The sequence below is a fragment of the Sinocyclocheilus anshuiensis genome, unplaced genomic scaffold, assembly GCF_001515605.1.
Source record: "Sinocyclocheilus anshuiensis isolate Anshui unplaced genomic scaffold, SAMN03320099.WGS_v1.1 scaffold117, whole genome shotgun sequence".
NCBI lineage: Eukaryota > Metazoa > Chordata > Actinopteri > Cypriniformes > Cyprinidae > Sinocyclocheilus > Sinocyclocheilus anshuiensis.
The window spans coordinates 1538899-1547058 of NW_015536624.1; the positions used below are offsets into that span (position 1 = coordinate 1538899).

Sequence of the window (8160 nt, forward strand, 5' to 3'; positions counted from 1 at the left end):
TTTTTACTCCAAACTCACTTCATAACGTCAGTAGAGTGTTTGAAATAAATATTTCTGTGAGATGATGTGGCTTCTTAGACAGAATAAGGCACGCAACATATTTCATAGTATTTAAGCAGTGATAAAGGCATTGCATTATAAATATACTTTATTTTAATGAAAATTATAATAATAAGAACTCAGATAAACCGTATATTGTCGTAGTCGTGTGTTTATTAGTCACGTTGAATCAATGAAAGCAGTTGAATCTTCTGTTTATTCAGCTGCAGCGATAGGGATTTCCTGGGTTTCTTCTGCGAGGCGTATTTGGAGTTTCAGCGCGAGAGCGCCCTCTGGCCTTTGGATGGAGATTTACTGCTGATCACAGAACCGTGCTTCACTGAAAGATACGCATGACAATCGCAGCTTCTGTCGAATCGCGATCTCAACTCCATTTCGATTTATCGTGCAGCCCTAATGTTACAAAAGATTTCTATTTTAAAAAAACACATTTATCAAAGAATCCACACACAAAAAAACTTTTTGAAATGATAATAATAATGTTTCTTGAGCATATGAGAATGATTTCTGAAGGATCATGTGACACTGAAGACTGAAAATTCAGCTTTGCATCACAGGAATAAATTACATTTTAAAATATATTAAAATGGAAAATGGTTATTTTAAATACTAAATAGTAATATTATTTCACAATATTGCTCTTTTTACAGTATTTTTAATCAAATAAATGCAGTCTTGGTGAGAATAAGAGACTTCTTTCAAAAACATTTAAAAATCTTCCCAACCCCAAATGTTTGAATGGTACTGTATATATATTTTTTATACGTTTTGCGTTATTAAATTTTTTTTTTCTGTGCATTTTAAGTGTGCTTGTGTTTTATCTGGTACATAATTTCTGCTGTTAAAGAAAACATCTTTAAACTCTGTAAGGGAACCGACTGTAAACGCAAGACAAATCGGCACCCTTCATGCTGCAGAATCCTCTGGGTTTTCTGAGTCCTGTGGGAACCCACAGGTCATATTAGCATCACTGCTATGCTAACTATGCAAACTATGCCAGAGCAGATGTGGCCGGGAATCACTGAGAATTCTGCCTCATTCAGGGTGGGATTCTCATTAGCGATGAATAAAAGAGGTCTTTCTTAAAACACACTGTATCATTGAGACTCTAATTGTAAAAAGTACCATGCTGTTATTTGCATGTGAGACTGCACATAAAACTTTATGTGAACAATAATGCTTTATTCTCATTTGTAAAAAAAATAATTGTGAATCGAATCGTGAAATCAAAATCGTGAACTGAATCGAATCGTGAGTTAAGTGAATCGTTACGTCCCTATGTGCAACCCAAACAAACAAAAAAGCACAGCAAACCTGGAGCTTAAAAACACACACACTCTAAACCACTATCACAATATTTATCAGAAACTATTTTTCCCAAGGTGGAACCACTTTGAAACCAACTGAACACAAACATGCTAAACACCACAGCAACACCCCACAAAGCATCCTAGCACTGACGATTCCTTTGGGTGTTCTAGCTGATTTCTAGGATGTTCCTGGTGGCTGTTAGGGTGTTCTGTGATGGACAATATTTATATTCCTAGAAGACATTTTCTTACCAAACACAGACAAGAAACAACATATGACAAATCAGTGTTCTGCCGGCCAAAGCTTCAGTCAAAAGCCTGTGCCAAACTTCACTGCTCTCCTCCAGAGCCGAGGGCCACGGGGCCCCTCTGATAGCAGTGCGTATCAGTGCTGGAAAGACTGAGATAAATGTTAGTGTTGTTGTTAGGACAGACATGTTTGAGAGTGTGTTGAGTGCAGTGCGATTACTGTGGAGGGTCTCTCTCGCTCCCCAAACCTCAGACCGCAGGAATGTGTCTGATTTCATGAGTGCAACACGCCCCAGCCATTACCCCAGAGACAATTACACACAAACCATCAGCGGCCATTACTTACAACCATCACAAGTTCAGTGAGTTTGGCCGTTATGAAACAACATCACAGACAAGAGATCATGGCTGATTATATCGATTATTTGTGCTACAGACATGAATGATTCTTCAAATCGTTTAGCTTGCGTTGTAACTTATCTGAGCAGTCAAACTCTAAGAGTTATATCTTGAAATCAGAATATCACAGAGACTTGAGAATGAACTTTTTGGTAACACTTTAGTTTAGGGACCAATTATAACTATTAACTAGTTGCTTATTAGCATACTGGCTCTTTATTAGAACTTAAAGCACATATTAATGCCTTATTCTGCATGACCATATTTTAGATCCCTTAAACCTACCCAATAACTAAACTTAACAAATATCTTACTATCTATTAATAAGCAGCGAATTAGGAGTTTATTGTGGCAAAAGTTGTGGTTAATAGTTAGTTATTACTGAGAATTGGTCCCCAAACTAAAGTGCGACTGACTTTTTTTTTTTTTTTACTTAATCCAAAAAAAATTAAAAAATCACCTAAAATCTCTCAAAGATTTGTTTAATTACTGCAAAAGAGCAGTAATTTAAATAATATACTGTATTAAATCTGGCTTAAAATTTGTATATATTATATGACATACACTACCATTCAAAAGATTGGTGTCAGTAAGATACTGTTTTTGATACTTTTATTCAACAAAGATGCATTAAATTAACCACAAATTACAGTAAAGACATAATGTAACAAAGGTTTCTATTTCAATTTTCAAATAAATGCCTTCTATTTTTCAAAGATGTATAAAAAATATATTACGGTTTCTACAAAAACATTTAGCGGCACAACTGTTTTAAACATTGACAATAATCAGAAATGTTTCTTGAGCATCAAAACAGCATATTAGAATGATTTGAATGATCATTTGTCACTGAGGAGACTGGTGTAATGGCTGCTAAAAATTCAGCTTTGCATCACAGGAATAAATACAATTTTAAAATATACTGAAATGGAAAACACTTATTTTAAATTATAATAATATTAAACAATTTTTTTGTTTTTACTGTATTTTTTATCAAATAAATGCAGTCTTGATGAGCATAAGAGACTTCTTTCAAAAACATTTTAAAAATCTTGCACGCCTCTAAACATTTGAATGGTATTATCAGAAACAGTTTTTGATCATTACACATAAACACGATCATGCTTTGCTTGGTTCGCGTGCTTATCATACAGCGTGTTCTCAGTGTGTTGATGAGAATACCCCATGAGCCATTACATAATACACTTGTTACGGTGAACAAAAACACATGCATGCACACGATCAAACAGACAAATGAAACATTTTCAGAGAAAATTGTGTGATACTTTACAGCTATTGCATGATAGGGGGCTGCAGATATAATGTGCATACTAAAGGAAGAGGAGGATGGAGGTTGCAGATGGTTTATGTAATGTTTGGCTCATGTAAAGGCCTGTCCAGTGCCGGGATTCCAGCCTTCTTGCTCATCTTTCTAAGGGGCCTCATGTGACTGACTGGGAAACACAGCAAAGCAACAAAACATTAACAGCGCTAACAGACTTTTTGCTAACAGGGAGTATCTTTAAAAAAAAAAAATGCAATACAGTCCATTTTCTTTAAATTCCGAATAAATTAAAGGAAGTATGACAAAACTACCAGGATGCATAATTACCATACAATTTACATAATTTATTATTGAGTTGTTACTATACTAAAACTTTGATAGTCAATACCAATATCATTGAAATTTCACAATTCTCCAAGCCAATTTTAATACTATATCAAAAATGTATATACTACTAAACACATCTATTAATTTATTGAGGTTTAATAATATTAGTAAATTAACTCTTTGCCCTTCATTGACAGAATTTTCTGCCTTTCCGTGATTTCACTGTTAAACGGTAGGAGGTGATATTACACATCTTCTGAAAGAGTACACAATCTCCGAATCAAAACACTGTGAAGAAGCAGCAGAATTCAACACACACACAGCTGTCACCTCTCTCTCTTGATTATTAAATTAAATAAATGCTATAATTCATTCAAATAAATGTAATCTTATAACACTACTTCATTTCTGTGTCTGATTTGAAGCAGGCAGCTCTAACAAAATTGTGCTTCAAACATCACTGACTAGGGATGCACCGAATGTTTGGCAACCAAAATTATAGAATAAGCGAAAAGACCGAATAAATTGTACCGAACAATGTCGTGAAGCTATCAAATAGCAACCAGCGTAAAGTGAGAGGCATGCACTCTTTATAATGCAACAAACATGTCAGCAGTGTGGAAGTATTTAAACTGTCAGAGAAAGACGCAAAAATCATTACAAGCACCGACAGCGAGAGACTGTTTAGTATTGCAGCGCATGTCTTCGATGAGAAGAGGAAGGGGTGATTGTTGCTGGTTACTGTATGATGACTGAAATCGCGAAATGGCCTTAAACAATTAGTAAATAAACTGCAGAACGTTGTTTTTTTAATATACACACAAACTGCATGTATTCTGACAGCGCTGCACGAACTCGCGGCGGATCTGCTTGTTAACCAGGGTTCAAAGTCCATAGCGCAAGGAAAATCTGCGCTGAAACGGTGTTACTCGTCAGTTGCTCAGTCACATTTTTATGAATTTTTACAAGGCATGTGACAATGCGATACATAATAATTACAACAGCTCTGTTAATACATTTATTATAACATACACACAAAGTGTTCAAATTGGGATCTGTAATATTTTCTAATGTTTTAAAAAAAGTCTCTTCTGCTCAGCAAGGCTGCTTTTAATTTTACAGTAAAAAAATACATGCCTGATTCAAGAAGGGGGTCTGATCGCCAAAAAATATTATTTTAGTAACTTATTAATTTTAAGTTAAATTGTGCTTTGTTGGTATAATGTCTGCTAGAATGTTAAAAAATGTTTAGTGTTAAATATTTTTAAATTGTTGTTTTGTAATTGATTTTTTCTTTGAAAAACAAGACAAAACAGTAAAAAGCAAATTTTGGCTATCTAATTTATGAAATGGTGAAAAAAATGTGTCAAAATACATGGGGAAAAAACTTGAAAAACCGTGTTCGGTATTCGGCCTAGTGTTTCATTTTGTTCGGTTTCGGCTTCGGCCAAGAATTTTCATTTCGGTGCATCCCTATCACTGACCATGGTATAAGCAAGATAATGCATGGCTAGCTGTGCATTAAATTATTTTAATGCACGACGTGGAGGCAAAGAACCACCCAGCGCATTCTTTACAGGCTTTGTGAAAACCAAAATGCAGCAAACAATATGACATGCTGCTCTGTTTACATTGTTGAACTACTTAAGCATGAGCTTTAATATGAGATTTAAACCGTGTTCTAACTACACACGATGCGACAAGATTCCAGCGACTAGCAATTTGGGTGTCCACACTAGACGCGACACCACGACGCGACAGAATCAATCAAAGATCACAGCCAATCAGAAGCGTGAGTGGGCGGGCTCTCTCTGGAAACGCTCTGCATTCGCAACGAAATGGATAAGTTTATAATCTAATTCTAATTCATAAATATTAAACATTTTTAACATTATTAAATGTACATACTGAGTGACTGATACCATCTTTGTTATGGAATACGCTCGTTGGTTGACATTGTTTTAACATCTTTGCTTTCATTTATTTTTAATAAATTAAGTTAAACTATATGTTGTCGCTTTCAGTATGGCTATAAGGCCACGCAATATAATATTCAAACTCACAATAGACACGTTTAACTTCGAATAAAGCACATAATCACCTGAGATTATCTACTGTCGTATAGTTTGTATGTTGTTGTTCCAGTCCCGAAAATAGAAACCGTTTCTAAAATAGAAATTTCATATGTCACCGTCGCGGCTAGCTAGGCCAAAAACTCTGATTAACATGGAAAAGATACCTTTTATTGCATGTCGTGTCATGCGTAGTTAGGACACAGTGTTAGGCTAAAGCTGACAGTGAAAAAACTATAATTTTTCAAAGCTGTAAATATCTTTATCGATTGCATTATTAGAGTACATTTTACAGTAAAATATTATAGTCATTCTACTTCAAAATTTCAAATCAATGTGTTACTTGCCATTTCTTTGTAAGTATTTGTGAAATTTACTAACAATGTCTGAGAGAAAATAGTTTCAAAGTAAATTCTACACCAATTTTTATTTCAGTGTATATACAGTAAATCATACTACACTGACAAAATTAAGAAATTGCTAATATATTTCACAAATAACAAAAAAAAGCAGGAAGTGAAATAAATATGAAATTTAGAAGTAAAAAGACCGAAATAGTATTTTCTAGTATTTTCAAACTCCAATAATCTTTGTTACAACTTTTAAGCATAATTTTTTACAGTGCATTATGTTGTGCTTACGCTGTACCTTTACTGAAAAGGATGTTGTATTTACAAAGTGCTACAAACAATGAACAGTCTGTTTCATGAAAGAAAGTCACATCACATAACCTACCCAAATTCCAGACTCTTACAACCAGCACATGCATGCATGCATACTGACAAAACATGCAAACCTCTGCAAGCATGCAGGAACATGTTTGCCATACTGAGCTAGAATTAAAGGACCGAGAGAAATGTGAATCCGTTCTGTACACTCTCATCTGCACAACATGTCTCGCACACAAACGCATGCATCACACTCACATTCCTACATCCTGGTGTTAAGGAACTGTAGTACCGTTTATTCAATGGCCTCTGCTGAGTCTTACTGCCAAACATCTCAAATTATGCAACACAATAAACAATGTGCAGAGCAAAACCAAGAGAGAGTCGCTGGCAGCTCACCAGAGAGATAGAGTGAGAGACTGCACAAAACCACAGTCAGAACCGAAATTAATCTTGTAAATAATCTCATTCAACAGCCAATTAGTCAGGTTAGATAGACCTCAAGTGTACTTCAAATACACCACACAGGGGGAATAAAACAGGATAGTAAAATCTGAGAAGTCTCAATGTATCCAAAACCAAATGCTTTGTTGCCTCAAGGACAAACTTACTGTGGCCACAACTCCAGTTGAAGAAAACTTAAAGCCTTTAATCTATTCAAGGGTTCATGCTGAGATCTCTTTATTTTTTGAGCATGGAAAGAACCTATAGGAAAGAAGAAAACAACAACTAATATGGCAAGCAAATATATACTGTATAGTTTCCTGTTGATATGTTTCTGAATGTATGAACTGATAAATGTATAATATGAATGCAATGTAATTTGTTTTGGATAAAACTGTCTGTCAAATGCATAAAATAAAATAAATACCAGTCTGTAAAGTAAATACAAGTCTGCAATTAAAAGTCAGAAATCTCAATTTGTATGAATAAAATTGTCTGTCAAATGCATAAAATAAAATAAATACCAGTCTGTAAAGTAAATACAAGTCTGCAATTAAAAGTCAGAAATCTCAATTTGTATGAATAAAATTGTCTGTCAAATGCATAAAATAAAATAAATACCAGTCTGTAAAGTAAATACAAGTCTGCAATTAAAAGTCAGAAATCTCAATTTGTATGAATAAAATTGTCTGTCAAATGCATAATAAAAAATAAAATAATACAATAAAATAAATGCAAGAACAGCTGTCCTTGCATTGATGCTCTTTTGGTATATGAAAGTAACTTATCACGATAGCAAAGAATCAGCAGCACAGTTTCTCACATTTAAATGTGAAAGAGTGAAGTGACCCACTTTTTAAATACATGAGGACTAGTGTTTTTCCATTGTATCACTACTGCTATTGCTGCTTGTAAATGAGTAACTTAGACTAGTTAGTGTGCTATGTACACTACCATTCAAAAGTTAACATTTCACCAAGGCTGAATTTATTTGATAAAATAAATACAGTAATAATGTAAAATATTATTACAATTTAAAATAACGGTTTTCTATTTGAATGTCATAATGCAATTTCTTACTGTGATATCAAAGCTGACTTCACAGCATCATTACTCTAGTCAGTGTCACATGATCCTTCAGAAATCATTTCAATATGCTGATTTGCTGCTCAAGAAACATTTCTTATTATGAGCAGCAATATCAATGTTTCTTAATATTTTTGTGTGTAATACAATTTTTCTTTTATGAATAGAAAGTTCAAAAGAACAGTACTTATTTGTAATGGAACTATTTTGTAATAGTCATATATTTCATATATTTGTTTATTTATTTTTTTGGTATATAT

General features: G+C 34.0%; 1 protein-coding gene across 1 annotated transcript in view; it reads right to left on the minus strand.

Annotated features, from left to right (window-relative positions):
- The window catches only part of LOC107704361 (discoidin domain-containing receptor 2-like), a 34932-nt gene that overhangs the window by 23088 nt on the left and 3684 nt on the right, over window positions 1-8160 (minus strand). The gene's annotated exons all lie outside the window — the stretch shown is intronic.